Raw genomic sequence first — 20,907 nt, 5'->3', positions numbered from 1 at the left:
TGAGTTTGATTTTATACATTTGAATATGCAGCAGTCTTTATTGATCTTAAAGGCACAGATGCCCAGAGACTTTTTTTTTGTCATGTCTCAAAACAAAACAGAACTTGAAAAGAGGAATTTGAATGTAGGGTGGGAACTAGGAGTGATTTAGAAAGGATTAAAGAAATTTGAATCCTATTTTAAATGCTGGAAGAATGGATCTTGAATGGGAGAGAAGAATTACATCAAATAGCTTCCTCTACAAATACTGATCTGAAGATGCATAGTCTCTTCCTTGGCCTAACTCTGCCTCCCTCATTCCCATCAGAGTCATTCATCTGCCAGCAGATAGGGTAGCATTGTTTTGGTTTCCAGCAGTCAGTTAGTCAGTTAAAGTTGAATTTATGATGCTTGCAGTGAATTCTAAGTATATTTTTAGTGTTTGTGTTTTTCTCTACCCTCCTTCAACACATCTATTTCTGATGTTACTTTTGAAATGAGCTATTTCAGTTGCTTCTGCAGATCACACACAATTCCCAATAACTAATTTTAACTTTTTCATCTGGTTCCAGGAATGAGCCAGTGCCCAACAGAGAGCTGATGTTGCTTTTGGAAAACAGCATTCTCCCAAACTAGAAGTGTAGCATGAGTCTTGTCAGACCAATGGGTCTCTCTAGGTGGATTTGTTAGGACTAATAGGAGGCAGGGGGTATCTTATAAGCCTAAAATTTCTCAGGCTTTCAATTTGGTCATTCCATTTAAACTCCTATACTCCAAGGAGATAAAAATGTTCAATTCTGCAACTCTATTCTAACTTTAGTTATGGTAAACATGGGGCTATTAAATAACCCATTTTGATTTAACAGATTAGTTGTCTCCAGAAAGGAAAGAGCTGATTTAGTCAGAAAAGACCATTTTTCAAGTCAAAGTAAAAAAAAAAAATTAGGCCACTTTGGTCTAAGAAACATTTTGCTAGTCAATTCGATTAATTCCATCAGTCAAGTAGACAATTCAGTCTAACAGGCCAATTCTGCCTCACAACTAATTAATTCAGTATAGCCACTTATTCTATCAATCAATTCATTCAATCTATCAAACAACCAGATTTAATATATTCTGTTCATTTTATTAGGTAAGCTAACTCAAGAATAGACAAAATATTTACGGTAGGGAGACACAGTGTTCCTGAAAAATCCCTATGTCTAAAGTAATAGATACTTTACTTTCCTTGTATATATAAAGTGTGCCAAGCCAGAACAAAATCATAGAAGCCTTGAATTATGTGAGAAAATAAAAATGCAAATAATAGCATATTATTACATGAAATACTCAAGATAAGAGTATGGGAACATTTTTGGATGCATCTTTCACACCTTGAAATTTTGACTTGGATTTTTTTAATGCCACTGAAGGATTTTTATCCATTTTCGTTCTTAATATGTCATTTCATAAATGACTATTGGCATCATCAATAGCATCAAAAAGCACTTAGTAAAGAAATTTACCACAGAGATATTGGACCAACATTTACACAGGCTTTGGCCTGGTCACTGGTAGCTTATATTCTAAGCTTATCTAAATACATATTTATAAGAAATATACAACTAGATTAAAACATTAAACCCAGGGTGTGAACAAGCATTAAGCTATATGCATCCAGGTCAAAGGAAAATCTACCCAATCAGTAAGACAAGAAGAGTAGGAAATTTTTCCTGTTCAAATGTTATACCAAGGGAGTCTTCATGTCTCCTCTCATTAATTACACTAGTCACTATAAAGTCAGAAACCCATATTGACTAAATCAGATGCTCTTACACACTCACTTTCCCTTGCTCCCACCATATACATGCCACATGTCCATGAGGTACAGTTACTGAAACATTTTTAAATTTTCTAAATACACTCTTTGCTTCCTCTAACCTCATGGCCATTGCAGTGCATTATGGTTTCCAGTTCAGATTTAAATTCTAAAATTTTATACTAAAAATCATTTCAGAGCATGTGTGGCTACCAAAAATGTTCTTTAGTAGCTTTGATGAAACTTCTGTATTTCTAAATGTTCCTTTCAAACAGCTAAAACAGATGACTTTACCCCTTTCCTGAGACCTGTACTGCCTTTACCAGAAGGTGAGTGAGGTTCAGGGATGGGATGAAGAGTTGACATATTCATGCAAAGGTGTTGACCACCTTTGGTCATTTCAAAGGGCAAGAACCATACTCAGTAAAGTATCTCCTTATAGAATTTGCTTGTATCTTACTACAGTACACCCTTGGTATCCTTGAATATATATGATTTCAAGGAAACTGCTGTTGAAAAACTTTGAATGCTCAGGATGCACAGAGTTCAGTACTGCACTGCAGATACTGCATTCAGTTTTCCCATACTCCATCCAACTTCTGTTAAGGACATGACGCATTTCAACAAATCTAAAATTTTCATTTTATCACTTGAATTAGCACATTAACTTTTACCTTGTTTGGAGGCAACACCGTTTCACAAAATTAAGGGCAAGGAAACACTCAGCAGATCATACAAAGATTTAAACACAACTGACGATAAGGAGGGACTGACTGAGAGCATCTCCACATCAACTGAGCTGCATAATGCACATGCGGGAATTTAAATTTTTGTTTTGAAATTTCTTTTGAGTTTTAAATTTTATTATTATTTTTTGACCACACTTGGTCAAAACCACATGTAATAAATCTGTGAATAAGACTGGTTTATTGTGTATATTTCAAATATACTAATTTCCCCACCTAAAATTCAATGATGTTGGAAAGAACGGATGTTTAAGCCACATGATAATCTCTTTCGTATTCTTAGATTCATTCCGTATTGGAAGTATTCAGGTGAATTTCTAATAGTACTTTTGGGCATCTCATTAATATACATATATATAATATCTGAATACTCCTTTAACTGGGGGCTTTCTATTTTTAACTGGGGGCTTTCAAAAGCGTGATTGATACAATTTAGAAGATAACCTTCTTTTCTAACAACAAAGATAATAATACTCCTCAGATTTTAGTAAGGAAATTAATACAGGAGAAACCAAAAGACACTGATAAGTAGTATTGGCGTTAGGTAGAGATATTGCTAAACACAACAATAGGTTTAAAATAATAGTAACTCTTCTTTGTTGGTTTCTTCAAAATAACAAGGTCAAAATGTCCTGCGTTAGGTTTTTTCAGTGTTGATGATGGAGCCCAGGGCCTTGCACATGCTAGGCAAGAGAGCTCTGTCACTCAGCCACATAGTCAGCACACAGTGCTTTAGATCTTTGATAATATGAAATGGTGGGCTGAGCTGGAAAAGATGAGAGACCAAAATAAAAGAGATTGAGACTAGTGATAACTAAGAACATTACCAGAGTAAGGAAAACCATTATCAAATGAGATACCACTAATGGCAACAACTACATAGATAGTGCACAGACACTTTACAAAATGGAGATGTGGGGAACAAGCATTTCAATAGTCCTTGAAAAAGGTAAATTGAAGCAATGATGGTAGAATTAAATAAAGATGTAAAAATAGATAAGAAAGTACATACATGTTTATATTTCTCTAAACCTTACTCTACATTATGTACTATGGCATATATAAGAAAAAATAAAGATAAATGTTTATGCTTTCATTTACCCAAATAATAATATGCTAAATGATCTCCACATTCAGGTATTCTGAACTACAGCATGTCTAGCTAGTGAGTCTACATGATGAATACATAAGATGCCACCCATTCCTCTGTCACCCAATACCTAAATACCAGGAAAAATGAACCAGGGGCAAAGCTTGTGAATATGAATATATGTAGAAGTGTTTCTTAACTTTTGGAACATTTCAGACCCTTAAAGAATCTAATCAAAGCCAAGAACTCCAAAAAATGAGCATATAAATATACACACAAAATTTTTGTATACAATTTCTGGGAGTTTACAGACTTGAGGGTCCTTGTGTTGGTTCCTCTTGGCCCTGGCACATTGCTTCCTATCTTGACTAAAGATACAATATTCTTAGCTGGATATTAGTAGAGTCACCTTCCAGAGACATGCTCTTTGCCTCTCCCTCTGCTTCAGACATTATGTTGAGGAGGTATGGCTAGTGGTATAACTCAACCTTACTTAGGGTCCTTGGGAAACTGGCACATTGCCACAACTGTTAACTCTGTCTTGGAGGCTAATGTGCCATCTCGTGCATTACGATAACATAATAAAAATAACAGAACAGGAATTCCCTAAACCTTTTTTCACCCAGCACATTGACAGGCGTGCAAAACTTGACTGGAGGTGTAATTTTTTTCACCTTCTTTCTACATTAATTTTTCTTCCTGATTTCAATTAGCCAAACTTCAATGGAGACATTACAGACAGTTCAACCCAACCTCAGAGCTGTGCAGACAGCTCTTGCTGCCAAGCTGTCTATCACCAAGACAACTAGGCCAATGTGCTTTGCTCTGGGTAAATACCTCATCAGGGCCAGTTGCAGAAGGAGCCTCTTTGCAATGACCTCCCATCAGATCAAAATTCTTAATCTTAACAATCCAAAATATTTTTTGAAACTACAAGTGGGTATAAATAAGTAGTCATTAATATTTAAAGTTATTTACACTGATTTAAAATGGCTTATTTCCAAAGATAGTTTCATATGCAAGCAAGTTGATTTGAGGATCTAGAAAAGCTCTATCCTCCCCCATTAAGTCTGAAGTTCCTCTATTTGTGAGTCACTATTATTTTTTTCCTTAGCATTAATCATAGCTTTCTTCCAACACCTTCTTCTAAGCCACAAATTCCCCTGAAGTGGTCCTCAGTACCATAGCAATCTGGTTTTTTCTCGTTAAAACATCTTGAATAAAAAGAGATGATAAAAGGTAAGATGGTTGGCACTGTTGCCTCAGATGAAAAATGAAAGACATGGATTAACTCTTTGGACACAGTGGACACATTTAACAAAATTATATTTTTCATAAGTTCAGTACATGTAAATGAGTCAAAAACAGAAAAACTACTTTTAGCAGATTCAAAGAAAGTTTTTAAAAATCTTAGCACACAAGTGCTGACTTTTTTGGGTCCTTAGGGATCTAGCAGAGATGGTAAATCATTGTACTCCTCCCAGCCAGGCTCCATTAATGCTGATCCACCCTCAGGAGTTTTCTGAGGAGTCCTTCGAAGCTTTATTGTTTGCTGGTCTCCTTGGCGGCAGGTGTCTGCTAATCAAAGGCTTAAGAAGGTGTGGGGTTTAGGAGTCGGCCCTGACTGGAAGGAAAACTTTCCATTTAGCCTTGGGCAACAATATTGGAGCTTTTTTTGAATGTTGTAATCAACTCTGTGCCAAGTGGGGCCCAAGCTCCCCCTACACAGCCCCAGGAATCCAAAGAAAGAAGTGTTTTCAATTCTCTTCAGAACGTCTGATCTCCCACACTGCAGACCAAATAAAAACAGTCTGGGCCAATTGTGCCTCCTCCTACCCCCATCTATTGTGGAATCCGCCTGGGAGAAACTCAGGAAAATTGGCCTCAGGCCAACACTGGCCTTCTATGGAGGCAGAAAAATTCCCTCACCTTCCCTTCCATGAACTGTTTTTGGAAAAGGAAGAGCACTCGCTTCAGATATCCCATGGGGATGGGGCAGCTGTGGGGGACAAGGCAAGGCCTAAGATGATGTAGCTTGAAATATCAAGACTGAAAAAGTTCTAACACCTGAGTTGGTATATTCTATGTGCTTACTATTTTGTTAATTATTTTTGCTTTATCAAGTAGACACTAGGAGAAAGAGTGGAGTTGAAGTGACCAGGGATTGAATCTCAGCACCACTTCTTACTAACTATGGCATTAGACAGTTTATTCCACAGACCAAGCTCTTATCCCACTTTTCCCACTGGCTAACTCTGTGACCTTGGCCAAACCTTACTCCAAACTTGGTTTCCCCATTGTAAAAATGAGGAGGTCACAGTAAAAGATCTCTAATGGCCTAAGTCTAGTAGTTCAAACCCCTTCTGGGATCCAGGATCCTGAATTTTGAAAACTCTCAACAGGGATGAGACAGTTGGAAGTTATTGTCCACCACATCTCCAACCTCCACCAACCTCAACAAACTTTGACCATAGCAACCTCAGGCCATTTTCCTTGGGGGCCTTCCTGGCTCTGGGAAGAAGTGGGAGTAGGCAATACAATGCCAAGTATGCAATAAATGTCCAGATGGCCATGCTCAAAGCAAGATCAGCTTGAAACTGCAGGTTTCCAGGCCAGAGATGCCAGTTTATAATCTAATAATAAGTAACAGCAGCTTTTCACTAAGAATTTTACCAAGCAAACCTTACCAGGTAAACAAGAGGTACCCTGGAGAACATGGCTCAAGACTACCAGAGTCAAGGATCAGCTAATGCATCCCAAGCATGTTAAGAGAACAGCAAAAGCTCTAATAGAGGGGAATCAGGGAACATGAAGCTGGGAAAGTTTTTCAGGACAGAACTCTAAAAACCCAACTGGAGGAAACAACAGAAAGCTCTTTCATGTTGCATGGGTTATGTATCAACTAGGAGCCAGAAGAGATGATGCCAAAGGACTGGAAAACCCACAAATACTGGAATGAGGACTCTTGAAAACCATAACTCCTTTCCAGAGCTAAATGAACTGAAGGTTAAAAGGCTAATCATGAAATTTCAGGTACTGTCATAGTTTGGTAGGGAAAATGACTGGGAGAATAGAATGGAATAGTGATGTTGTAAAGAACTCTCTCTCTCTCTCATCCTTAAGATAGAATCTGTCCCCACCTAAAGCTGTTGGGGGTAGGAATGAGGGAGAACATAGTGGAATTCTAAGCAATAGAATGCTTACGGTAGAAATATAGTCTATTTCCATCTTCAAAATATTCTAGTCTGGATTTATTAAAATAAAACTTAATAAAAAAAAAGAACAAGGCTAAACTCAAACTTATGTTTTTGTGTTCATGACACTAAATAAACAGATTTTAGTGAATTCTCCCTTTTTAACTCATTGGTTGGTATTATATAGATGCAGCCAGCATCTAATATGCTTTCAATTGTGTCCTCAGCCCTCAAGACCCTGGGGGTCTGAAATCTCAGCCAACTTTGCAATTTAATCCAAAACCCAAAGCAGTTCAGATTCCAAGTAACCTGTTACCCTCTGCTAGCAAAACATCACTCGTGGTTTGAAAAATACCATTTTTAATAACCCCTTTTCAGTTTCCTGGCAGGCCCCCAGCTTTACTTCAAAGTTGATTTTCCCCAGCGAGAGTACAGATGGAAGAATCCAGAAGTGCACTGTGCCATGCTCCCACTACCATAGGCTGTTAAGGCCCAGCTCTAGGGCAATGAAGGCTGGGGTGGGAAGGCAGACAGGGGGATGGGCAGGCTGTGGATCACAGAGAAATGGCCTCAACTCGGGCCTTCTCAGAGACAAAAAAATGCATTACCCTTTACAGTGAACAACTGGAGGAATTAAATCCAAATTGAATTTTGGATTGTATCATTTTGGCTTATTTTAAAATAAATTTGATTTAAAAAAAAAAGAAACCACTACAATTTGGGCTGCCTCTTGAATGCCATGTTCTTTTTCATTGACCCATGCTTCAGATGTCACACAAACAGATGCCAAGAAAACAATCTCTAAAGAGGGGCACTAGAGGCAGGTGTAGAGGCAAGGAAGCAGAACTTCATCTTCGGAGTCCTAGGGTCTCTTAAGACAAGTGCAGACTGAATGCTCCCTAAACTCCAAGACAGTAGCTTTGCAGCCCTGAATTTGGTCTTGTATTTCTTGCCCAGGACTGGTGAAGTTGGGGTTGCCAATAAAATGACCACTTTCCTCAAAATGTCTCATTTAAACTTCAAGTCTTCTTAAAACAGCAGAGTAGGATTTTGGCCAGAAAGTGCTTTCTAGTACAAACACTAGTGCACTTTTACAAGGCAGGTAAAGCCCAAAATTATGTTGCTAATTAATTTTATATTTCCTCCAGCTACCTAGAACCAACTGCAGCCCAACATTCCCCAGTTGGGATTTTGCCAAGAATTCAGATAATGCCATTTATGGACCATGCCAACAGCTGAGGTCATGCTTTCTGTCTAAAGGGAAAAAAGAAAAATAAATAGGGAAGGATTCATGGAAAGTACATATTAGGGGATTGGGGCAGAAGGGAGAGGAAAGAGACAAGAAGGTAAAAATCTTTCTATAGCAACCAAGCCCAAACAAACACACATACCAGAGGAGGGCCTGGACACTTCGTTTGTATGCTTTGGGGATAAAAGTGAAGCAAAACAGGAGAAAGCAGTGTTCGTCGGCAATGTTAGAGAAATAACAACTTGGTCTCAAAGAAGTAATCCCCTACAAAAAATATTTTTTAAAGCCTGATGTTTTGCATCATAGCTGGTACAAATGCTCTCTGTGAGGTTCATGCTAGGAATGTGAGTTCCGTGCTACTTAATTGGGGATTTATAATTATAAGTGAAGTTTTTCTAGCAGAAATTCAGACTCCAAGGACTGGAAAGAACCTCTAGAAGTCACAATATCCTGAACATTAGAGTTGGAAAAATCTTTGGATTTCATCAAATCTAATTGTCCCTACTCTAGAAATGAGAAAACCGAAACCCCAAATGGGGAAGAAGCATGGCTAAATGTCCCACAGTAAGTTAGTGGCAGAGTCAAGACTAGAACCCAGATATATGGGGTTGTTCCCAAATATTAGCTCATAATGAACATTTTACAAAGGAAAAAATGAAGAAAGCAAAGACTATGTAAGACGAAGTTACTTTTTAACTATTTTTAAATTTGACAATATATCCTTTCTACTTTTTGATGTTAAAATATCTCTTCTTTTATGAAATGATGATAAACATAGAGTGACTATTGATTTATAATATCCTTAATCAATAATATAATAAATTAGCAGCTTTATGTGATGCTTCTGTATTTGGGGGGAAATATGTGATGTGTGAAAAAATAATAGTCTATTTCAACTCCCTGCAGGGTATCACCAAGGTATCTTCTGATCCTAAGAGCTTTTGAGCCCACTGAATATACCACTGAAGTAGTATGTAGTGAGCAATGCATTAGAAATGGGATGGTTTGGCTGGGATGAGGGTGCAGGTCAACCTACAAAAGCAAAGAAGCACATAGCAGAACATGGAGAAACAAACTAGTTTATAATCAATACCTCATCCTGGTTTTTGTTATGGTAACTTCAAAGTACCATTAAATAGTTCTTCACTATATGATTATTTTTTCACTTGTGACTTAATCCAAATTTTCATTAAAAGGAAGTTACAACTCTTAATTCCTGTGAGGTAAGTATATTGCATAGAAGAAACTTTGAAAGGCTTGGTGACTTGCCTAAAATCACCTGGGTCATATGGGATTGAACCAAGAATAAATCCTAGAACTTAATTCTAGATCTCATAATCTTTCAAGTTCATGTTTCTAGCATACACATGGGGTAGAAATATGAACTTGAAAGATTATGAGAGTATGTGAACTCAGTTTCTGGGTATGATCTATCAGCTAAGCAATGACATTGTGATTGGCACCATCTGCTCAGCACCACCACTCTGGTGCCAGGCCCAGGAACCACTGGGTTCTAAGACCCAGCCTTTATACTAGGAGTGGCTCCTGGCCACCCACTGATGTGATTTGTGGGAGATAGTGTCCCAATCATCCTGTCACTGTAGCCACCTATTGCTATCACTTTCAGCCAAAATGCCCATTCATATGTCATCATTATCATCAAAGTTCAATGATCCTTATGGAGATGACTTGATTATGATATTATGTTGGGAAAAATGTTTCCTCTACCATCCTTCTGCAATGTACACTCAATCTGATGCTGTGGGTGTACTTCAAGTGGTAGAGCGCTTGCTAGCCATGGATTCAATCTCCAGTACCACAAAATTTTTTTTAAAGGCTCAACCTGATCATGTAAATGGATTTTAACCTCATCCTAAACCAAACAGAATTTCAGAATTTTAAAAGGTAAAGCAAACAATTACTAAGCAGAAAACCACACGACATATTCCAAACCCAAACCTATATGCCTTTGGGATTCCTTCTGTTTGGAACTGTCACTGTTTGGGATTGCTGCTATTTGGGATACCAACTGTTGGGGTTCATCTCTATGCCTATACCCCTTTATGTGGGCAGGATTTACGTGTCTTTTAAAGTGAATGGCTAAGACTGACTGCCTTCTGGCTCCTGGTTAGGTTGGTGATTAGCAACTTCCATGACCCTGACTCAGCAAAGTACTGGAGGAATTACCTAGTAGCCACTTCGTCCTCAGCCAGCCAGAAACTGCCTTCATTCATAATAAATAACTTTTGAAAAAGAAGCCAGTATCTCTCTCTAGACAGGCATGAGCCCAGTACAGATCCTAGACCTGACCTATCAATAAATGTTCATCTCTTAGACCCTGGTAAAATAAAACAGGGCTCAAGGGCTTTGGGGTAAAACAGTCAGCTTCCCAGACTCACATGGGAAAAAGTTAATATGGTGGTAATGAGCCACTTAAATGCCTGTCTGCCTATGTTACAATAACGTGCCCTTTTCATTCCTTCCAACAGCTCCCAAAGGACACTGTGGACAGCCACATTTTGTGTTACTTCTCTCCCACCCCACACACCCACCCAAAGAAAGCAAATTACTTCTTATCTCTCCAAACTTTATTTAAAAACATGCTTTGCTGTTTTATGGAGTTTCTTCTGTTTATTTTGTTTCCTTTTTGCTTCTAGATTTTATTTTCTTATTTTTAACATTTTTATTAGTGTATAAATAATTGTACAGGAGGTTTCACTGTGACATTTCCATATATACATATATTGTACCCCAGTTTGGTTCATCCCCTCCATTACTCTCCCTCTTGCACCTCCCCCTTCTTAAAATGACTTCCACAGGATTCAGTGTTCCATATTCATACATGTGTAGAAAGTACCTCAAACCACATTCACCCTCCTTTACCTTCCCCTTACTAACCCTCCCCCTCCTGCTATATACTCTCCTTAACATGACAATTCCTGTTATTTTTATTTTTTCTTTCAAATTATATTTTGTAATTTTTTGTCTGTTTGCTCAGTTCTTTCTTTCTTTTTTCTGCTTTTCTTTGCCATGCCTTTTTTTCTTTCCTTGAGTTTTAGGTATTTTTTTTTATTTTGGGGGTATTTTTGGGGAGTGAGGAAGGTTTTTATAGATTTTTAAAAAGAATTTGTAATTCATTTTTCTTTGTTTTTCCTCTTCTATATTTTTCCTTTAATTTTTTTTTTAAAAATACTTTTTCTTTCCTAACCAGGCATTATGGTGCACATCTGTAATCCTAGCATTCTTGAGGTAGAAACAGGAAGATTGTGAATTTGAGGCCAGTCTGGGCTACATCTACATAGAGAAACCCTGTTTCAAAAAAAACCTTTTTTCCCCTCTTTCTTAAGTTTACCATGTTTCACTTTTTGTCTCTTGTCATTTAACTTTTTTAAAAAACTTTTATTTTAGCATAGTTTTATAATTACAGAAATGTTGCAAAGATAGTAGAGAGGATACAATGTATTCAGCACCCAGTTTTTTTACTAATAAAGAAAATTTCTTTAGTACTTTCATTAGTACTATATAATTGTTACAATAAATGAACAAATTCAGATACGTTATTTGTATGTTTTTTATTATTTGTAATTTCTAACTTAATACTTTATTCAGATGTCCTTAGTTTTTGCCTAATGTCCTCTTTCTTTTCCAGGACCCCATCTAGGACACCATATTACATGTAGCTGTCCTGTCTCCTTAAGCTCGTCTTGGCTTGGACAGTATCTTGGACTTTCCTTATTTTTGATGACCTTGACAGTTTTGAGGCATACAAACTAGTCAGGTGTTTTGCAGAATGTCTCTCAGTTAGGACTTTTCCAGTGGTTTTTCTCATGATTAGACTGAGGCAATGTATGTTAGAGAAAACCACAGTGGTGAAGCCTTTTCCTCATCTCATCAAAACAAGTATGCATACTATCAACATGAAATCATGTTGACTTGGCCTTGATCAGCTGACCAGGTGTGTTTGCCAGGTTTCTCCACTCCAAATTTACTTTTTCCCCCCTCTCTGTACTGTGCTCTTTGGAATCGAGTCCATCTTCAGGATGGGAAGGATTAAGCTCCACCCTCTAGGAGGTGGTCAGTACCATATTATTTATTTTATTGCTCCAATTGTTCCAATCTTGGCCATTAGAAGTTGTTCCAGATTTGTGTTCTGTTGACAAACCTCCTTCTTTATGTTTTGTTCACTCATTTAACTTTATAAAATTATTTGCTCCAACTTTTCTTTTCCACTTGTTTCTGTTCCGCTTAAATTTGTCTTCTCCTCTTTGCCCTCTTCTTCCTCTTTTCTCCCTGTTAGCCTTTAATGGTTCTCCTTTCCTCCTTTTTTCTCTTACATTTTCATCTATGTTTTTAAAATAACTATCTCCTTTAGTTTGAAAAAAATGAATTGAAATGATTATCTCCTTATCTAAGTTTTTTAATCTTTCTTCTTTTTGACATAAATTTTCCTTGATTAAAATTCTAAATATTCATGACATAACTTGCACATCTTACATAACTGGTAAAACAACACAAAATGCAAGCAACAAGAATAATGCACCCTCAGCCTTACTACCAATGTCATTGGTCATCTACTGAATTTCATACCACTCCTGTAAAGCCCTGTCTCCTCTTCCTCCTCCCCACCAGGAATTACCAAAACACCCTGTGTGGCAATTGGTGAGAATCTTCTACCTTCCTTGACAACTCTGATTCACCAACAGACATAGTCATTAAACTGAAAATTGGCTGGAATGCCAAAGCAATAATCAGATATTTAATACCCTTTTTTTTTTACATAGAAGCATCCACATTAAAATCACCTTGGTTGGTTATGACTGAAGGAGATGTGTCCCACAAAGTCCTCTTTTAAGACTTTTTAGCTCCTAACATCAAAACAGTGAGAGAGAGAGAGAGAGAGAGAGAGAGTGTCCCCAAGTTCAGAGAGCTACTGGAAATCAGGAATAACAAGCGAGTGGGAACTGGGTGCTGGTAGCTCACTCTTGTAATCCTACTTACTGGGGAGATTGAGCTTGGGAAGACTGCAGTTTGAGGTCAGTCCAGGCAAAAAGTTACCAAGACCCCATCTCAACCAATACCTGGGCACTGTGGTGGATTCCTGTCATCTCAGCTATGAGGAAGACTGAGATCACGAGACTAGCAGTTCTAAGACAGCCCACCAAACAAGTTTTCCTATCTCAATGGAAAAAAAGCTGGATGTGTTGGCATGCGCCTGTCATCACAATGACACTGGGAAGCTTAAAATAGTAGGATTGCATTCCAGGCTGGCCTGGCAAAAAGCAAGACCCTATCTCCAAAACAGCCAAAGCAAAAAGGGCTGGAGGCATATCTCAAGTGGTAGAGTACCTGCCTAGTGAGCATGAAGGCTTGAGTTCAAACCCCAGTACCAAGAAAGAAGAAGAAGGAGAAGGAGAAGTAGTGAGTGGAAGCCTAATGTTCTTGGGGAGATAGGCTTGTCAGAAGTGAAATATTCATGTAAATAGAAGGCACCAGGAAGACACCAGAAGCTTCACAACTCAGGTGGCCTACCTGCAGGACCCATTCTGTCATCACTCTCTCATCTGTCCCCTATTTTCTGGGAAGTTAACATTCTAAGCCTGACTGGCAAGTAAAGTTAACTCCCCAATTACTTTGCCTTTTTTTTTGTACTCCTGTTTCCCTGGGTGGAAATGGAAATAATAATCCTAGAGTCTTATCTGACAAGTCCTGACAAGCCCCGCAGTTAAGTTTCAGGTATAATCCTGCACAGAAGCTATGGGTGGGAGAAAAAAAGAATGGGGTGAATTAGATGACCTCTGGAGTTTCTTTCTGATGGTGTGACTCAGTCATCTGAGGGCTTTTGTTATTGCTGTCAATTGAAGTTGACATCAGGAGCCAAACAGACTCTTTGACCTAGGACAAAACTGGATTACTTTTGGAGCTGGAGAAAGGAGAGAATGTCATTCTAGAGCCTACAGAACCTTCTACCATTCCCTTTCATGGTCATGCCACTGCTTAGAAAAGAAGCCAGAGGTGATTTTATTAAAAAAGAAAACAAAGGTGTCCCATCCTTCCAAGCAACGGATTCCTTCCCTTCCAACCCAGCCTGAGTTGGACTGGTGCTCCAGGCACCTGGGCCTGGCCTAGAGCACAGCTGGTTGGCTGGCTGGTAGAGATCCACTGCACAGTGTCAGAGAGCTGCTCTTCCTGTCTTGTGCTTTCCACTACATATCAGCCAAAGTCTTACACTGGCACTGGGGCTAGAGACCATGTGACTTTATCTTTCTTCAATATGGTATTAATTTTCACCAGAAAAAAAGGCAAGTGGTTAATGGAAATCATGCACTTAAGGTAATAAGAGGGACAGAGTTTTGCCTTAGGGCAAAGCATAAGGGTTTGATTTTCCTAGCGTTCTCAACCTGATTCTAAGGTCAACAACAACTAGTACGAGGACAGCGCAGATACATGAGGTGAAGCCCTCAACTTAGGACCTGGAGCCAGAAGAACCCACTAGTTAACAGCACAGTGGCTTTAAAATGTCCACATATTGAAGGACTTTTCAACAATGTGTTTGTAATCCACATAGTAACCAATTTGAGCCAGCCTGCTCTGAGAGGGAACTTCTAAAAGGCAAAGGTATATTGGGGCAGGGGAGAGATCAAAGTAGGCATCACAAGAATGATGGAGTTTCTGTTCTGTTGGTCCATTCCTTGCCTACATACAGCAGGGGAAGAATAGCTATTTACAAGAGCAAGTGGATGTGTGGGACACTAGGAAGGCCTCCACCCAAACAGCAGCATCCTTGAAGCTAGACATTTTACTGTTAGGGTTCGTTTAAGCATTGTAAATTCCCTGGGCTGTCCCTAGAAAATGAAGTATATTCAATCCCTGACACCATAAATCCTAAAGTAGAGAAAAAGGGCCAACAGAGGAAAGTTTGTCCTTTGTAAGGTAAAATACTTGCTTTGAGGAAACCAAAGACTTGTAGCATACGAAGTGATCTCTGAGATCTTTTAAATTCATCTTGAAACAACTATCATAAATAGTTCTCCCAAAATAATTGAGGGGTGAGAGTTTGAGCTGGGAATAGAAAGAACTAGTAGGTTGCATAGGAAGATGGAGCCAGCAAAAGATTTTCACTTTTAGGGGAGTTAGTACATAACCTTGAAAGTCAGAGACAAGGTGGCAAGGGGAAAGACATAGGGGCACAGGAAAAGCTAGACCAGTGTGTACAGCAAGAGTTATATTGAGGTCTAATATTAAAGTAGAATTCACAATGAATTCCAAGGGTACAGAAAACTCATTTGAATAGCTAGGCATTTATATGGTTTTCTTTGCTTTGGGTACCTCAGGCTAATTGAAATAGGATGTTTCTGTTAATGCTAACACCCACCAGAACTCTAGCTTTGTTATAACTCACTCAAACAAACGTGGCAAATACCTACATTTTTCTATGTGGCATATAAAATAAGATGTTGTACACTGTTGAGGATTGTCATGGACCAATAAGACCACTCAAACTACATGGCAAAAATTGCAGCAGCAAGGGCCTCTTCTGTTAAGTTCCCTCCTATTTGAAGTCCTGTTGTGAGTGTGGGAGTGTCACGGTGTTATGTTGGAGGAAAAGGGAAGATGGAAAAATGGAATTTTCAGAAGAGTATTTAGAAAGTTACTCTCTGTTTTAATTTTTGAAAGAATAATGCATGTACATGGCAAATAATTTCAACATGTTCCAAAGGGTATCTGGAGTTTTTAAGTCAGTTAACTTTGATAGAGGAAAGCATTATTAATAGCTCCTTGTGTGGAGATTCCAAGATGGCGACTAGAGGGAGGAAGCAGAAAGCGTGCTTCCTAAAGTAAATTCTTGGAGAGATGCTGGAGATACACATTACAGGAAAAACCACCGAGAAGAGGCAAAACTCTGACACCTAGCATCACCACACCATGTTAAATGGAAAAACCAGGAGGGCTCCCGTGCTGCCAGATGCCAGCTCTTAACCTGCTTGGGAGATGCAGACCACCAGTACAGGAACCAGAGGGAAATGAATAAAACAGATGCCCAGATCCAGACTCCAACAAAATGAGGAAAAACTATGCCAAAGAACCCAATGAAGCCCACAAGAACACTCTGAAAGAAGAAATCCTGCAAGTAATCAATGAGAATTTTATAGAGATGATACTGGATATGGTCAACCAAAATGTACAGGAGACACTCAAGAAATTCCAAGACAACAAAAATAGAGAATTTGAGAAAGCACAAGAACAAATAAAAGAAACTATAGAAGCACTGTATAAACACCAAAGTGAAACAAAGAACAAAATAAATAAAGAGATAAATGAACTCAGGACAAAAATAGACAATATTAAAGAGGAAATGACTCAGGATATGGAAAACCCAGAAGAAAGAATGAAACAGAAATGCAAAATAAAAGGAAGGCCAATCCAAAGACTAGAACAAGCAGAAGACAGAATCTCAGAACTCGAAGATGAATGGTAATTAAAGGAAAAAACAAAGAACTATTAGTTAAACAACTCAAGACCTGTGAAAGGAAAATGCAAGAACTTACTGACTCCATCAAAAGACCAAACCTGAGAATCATGGGCATTGAAGAAGGAGAAGAGGTGCAAGCAAAAAGAATGCGTAATATATTCAACAAAATAATAACAGAAAATCTCCCTAAACTAGAGAAAACTATGCCCATACAGGTACAAGGAGCCTCCAGAACACCAAACAGACCTGACCAAAATAGAACTACCGCATGACATATTATCATTAAAACAACAAGTACAAAGACTAGAGAGAGAATACTGAAGGCTATAAGAGAGAAAAAACAAATAACATACAAAGGTAAACCCATCAAGATCACAGCAGACTTCTCAACAGAAACAGTAAAAGCAAGAAGAGCTTGGGGTGAGTTCTTCTAGGCACTGAATGAAAATAACTTCAACCTCAGGATACTCTACCTAGCAAAACTATCATTCAAAATAGATGGAGCAATAAAAGTCTTCCATGATAAGCAGAAACTAAAACAATATGTGACCACAAAGCCACCACTACAAAAGATTCTCCAAGGGATTCTGCACACAGAAAGTGAAACCCAACTTAACCATGAAAGGGTTGGCAATACCAAACTACAGGAGAAGAAAAAGCATGAAAGTAGAGAGTAACATCAATTTAGCTACACACAATCAAACCCTCAAACAACTAAGTCAACTAAATGAGAGGAATCACCACATACCTATCAGTACTAACACTTAATGTTAACGGACTTAACTACCTCATCAAAAGGCATCATTTGACAAACTGGATTAAAAAAGAAGATCCAACAATTTGTTGCTTACAGGAGACTCATCTCATCGATAGAAATAAGCATAGGCTTAGGATGAAAGGTTGGAAGATTTACCAAGCCAATGGCCCCTGAAAACAGGCAGGAGTAACAATACTTATCTCAGACAAAGTAGACTTCAAACCTACATTGATCAAACGAGATAAAGAAGGACATTCCATACTAATAAAAGAGGAAATAGACCAAAAGGAAATAACAATTATCAACCTATATGCACCCAATTTCATCAAACATACCCTGAAGGACCTAAAAGAATATATTAACTCTAACACAGGGGCAGTGGGAGACTTTAACATCCCACTGTCATCAACAGATAGGTCATCCAAACAAAAAATTAATAAAGGAATCCTAGATCTAAAACATACCACAGATCAAATGGACCTAGTTGATGCATACAGAACATTTCATCCAACTTCTACACAATATACATTCTTCTCAGCAGCCCAAGGAACCTTCTCCAAAATAGATCATATCCTAGGGCACTTAAGAAAATAGAAATTATACCATGCATTCTATTTAATCACAATGCATTAAAACTAGACCTCAACAACAAAAATAAGGACAAAAAACATGCAAACAGCTGGAAACTGAAAAACTCATTGCTCAATGAACAATGGGTCATTCATGACATAAAAGAGGAAATCAAAAGGTTCCTGGAAGTCAATGAAAATGAAAACATAGCTACCGGAACCTATGGGACACAGCAAAGGCAATCCTGAGAGGAAAGTTTATAGCCATGAGTGCATATATTAAAAAGACTGAAAGATCTCAAATCAATGACCTAATGATACATCATAAACTCCTAGAAAAACAAGAGCAAGCAAATCTCAAAACAAAGAGAAAGAGAGAAATAATAAAAACAAGACTTGAAATCAATGAAATAGAAACCAAAAAAAAATCCAAAAAATTAATGAAACAAAAAGTTGGTTCTTTGAAAAAATAAACAAGATTGACAGACCCCCCTGGCAAACCTGACTAAAATGAGGAGAGAAAAAACCCAAATTAGTAAAATCAGGAATGCAAAAGGAGAGATAACAACAAAAACCATGGAAGTCCAGGAAATCATCAGAGACTACTTTGAGAACCTATATTCAAATAAATTTGAAAATCTTGAAGAAATGGAAAGATTTCTAGATATTTACAAGCATCCAAAACTGAACCAAGAGAACATTAATTACCTGAATAGACCTATAACACAAAATGAAATTGAAGCAGCAATCTTGAGTCTCCCAAAAAAGAAAAGTCCAGGACCTGATGGATTCTCTGCTGAATTCTATCAGACCTTTAAAGAAGAACTGATACCAACCCTCTTTAAACTATTCCATGAAATAGAAAGGGAAGGAAAACTGCCTAACACATTTTATGAAGCCAGTATTACACTTATCCCAAAACCAGGCAGACACCTCCAAAAAGGAGAACTATAGGCTAATCTCCTTAATGAACAATGATGCAAAAATCCTCAATAAAATAATGGCAAACCGAATTCAACAACACATCAAAGAGATCATTCACCATGACCAAGTAGGCTTCATCCCAGGAATAAAGGGGTGGTTCAACATATGCAAATCTATTAATATAATAGAGTACATTAACAGAAGCAAAGACAAAAACCACTTGATCATCTCAATAGATGCAGAAACAGCCTTTGATAAGATCCAACACCATTTCATGATAAAAGCACTAAGAAAACTAGGAATAGAAGGAAAGTACCTCAACATTATAAAAGCTATATATGACAAACCTACAGCCAGCATTATACTTAACGGAGAAAAGCTGAAACCATTCCCTCTAAAATCAGGAACGAGACAAGGATGCCCACTATCTCCCCTCTTATTCAACATAGTACTGGAATTCCTAGCAATCTACATGTTTAATGCAATTCCCATCAAAATCCCAATGACATTCATTAAAGAGATTGAAAAATCTACTGTGAAATTTATTTGGAAATACAAGAGACCATGAATAGCCAAGGCAATACTCAGCAAAAAGAACAATGCTGGAGGTATCACAATATCCAACTTCAAACTATATTACAAAGAAATTGCAATAAAAACAGCATGGTACTGGCACAAAAACAGACATGAAGACCAGTGGAACAGAGTAGAGGACCCAGATATGAAGCCACACAACTATAACCAACTTGTCTTTGACAAAGGAGCTAAAAATGTACGATGGAGAAATAGCAGCCTCTTCAACAAAAACTCCTGGGAAACTGATTAGCAGGCTGCAAAAAACTGAAACTAGATCCATGTTTATCACCCTATACCAGAATTAACTCAAAATGGATCAAGGACCTTAATATCAGACCCCAAACTCTAAAGTTGGTACAGGAAAGAGTAGGAAATACTCTGGAGTTAGTAGGTATAGGTAGGAACTTTCTCAGTGGAACCCCAGCAGCTCAGCAACTAAGAGATAGCATAGATAAATGGGACCTCATAAAACTAAAAAGCTTCTGCTCAACAAAAGAAATGGTCTCTAAACTGAAGAGACCACCCACAGAGTGGGAGAAAATATTTGCCAGCTACACACCAAAGGACTGATAACCAGAATATATAGGGAGCTCTAAAAACTAAACTCTCCCAAAATTAATGAACCAATAAAGAAATTGGCAAATGAACTTTTAAACAGAACTTTCTCAAAAGAAGAAATTCAAATGGCCAAAAAACACATGAAAAAATGCTCACTTTCTCTAGCCATTAAGGCAATGCAAATCAAAACCACACTAAGATTCCACCTCACCCCTGTTAGAATAGCCATCATTAGGAACACCAACAACAACAGGTGTTGGCGAAGATGCGGGGGGAAAAAGGAACCCTCTTACACTGCTGGTGGGAATGTAAATTATTACAACCACTCTGGAAAAAATATTTGGAGGATTCTTAAAAATCTAAACATAGATCTGCCATATGATCCAGCAATATCACTCTTGGGGATATACCCAAAGGAATGCGACACAGGTTACTCCAAAGGCACTTGCACACCCATGTTTATTGCAGCACTATTCACAATAGCCAAGTTATGAAAACAGCCAAGATACCCCACTATTGATGAATGAATTAACAAAATGTGGTATTTATACCCAATGGAATTTTATGCAGCCATGAAGAAGAATGAAATCTTATCATTTGCAGGTAAATGGATGGAACTGGAGAACATCATCCTGAGTGAGGTTAGCCAGGCCCAGAAGACCAAAAATCATATGTTCTCCCTCATATGCGGACATTAGATCAAGGGCAAACACAACAAGGGATTGGACTTTAATGACATGATGAGGTGAGAGCACACAAGGGAGGTATGAGGATAGGCAAGAAAGTCAAAAAAATAGCATTTGATGTCCTCAATGCAAAGGAACTAATGCAGAAACTTTAAAGTGACAGAGGCCAATAGGAGAAGGGGACCAAGACCTAGAGAAAAGGTTAGTTCAAGAAGAATTAATTTAGAACGTAACACATATGTACAGGAAAGCAATCCAAGTAAACTCCCTGTATAGCTATCTTTATCTCAACTAGCAAAAACCCTTGTTCC

The 20,907-nt window shown here is 38.1% G+C and overlaps 1 pseudogene; it reads right to left on the bottom strand.

The window, feature by feature from the left end:
- The window catches only part of LOC141419549 (peptidyl-prolyl cis-trans isomerase FKBP1A pseudogene), a 34,022-nt pseudogene extending 13,115 nt beyond the window's left edge, over window positions 1–20,907 (bottom strand).

This window comes from Castor canadensis, chromosome X (assembly GCF_047511655.1).
Source record: "Castor canadensis chromosome X, mCasCan1.hap1v2, whole genome shotgun sequence".
In the NCBI taxonomy this organism is placed as follows: domain Eukaryota; kingdom Metazoa; phylum Chordata; class Mammalia; order Rodentia; family Castoridae; genus Castor; species Castor canadensis.
This window is presented reverse-complemented; position numbering and strand designations above follow the sequence as displayed.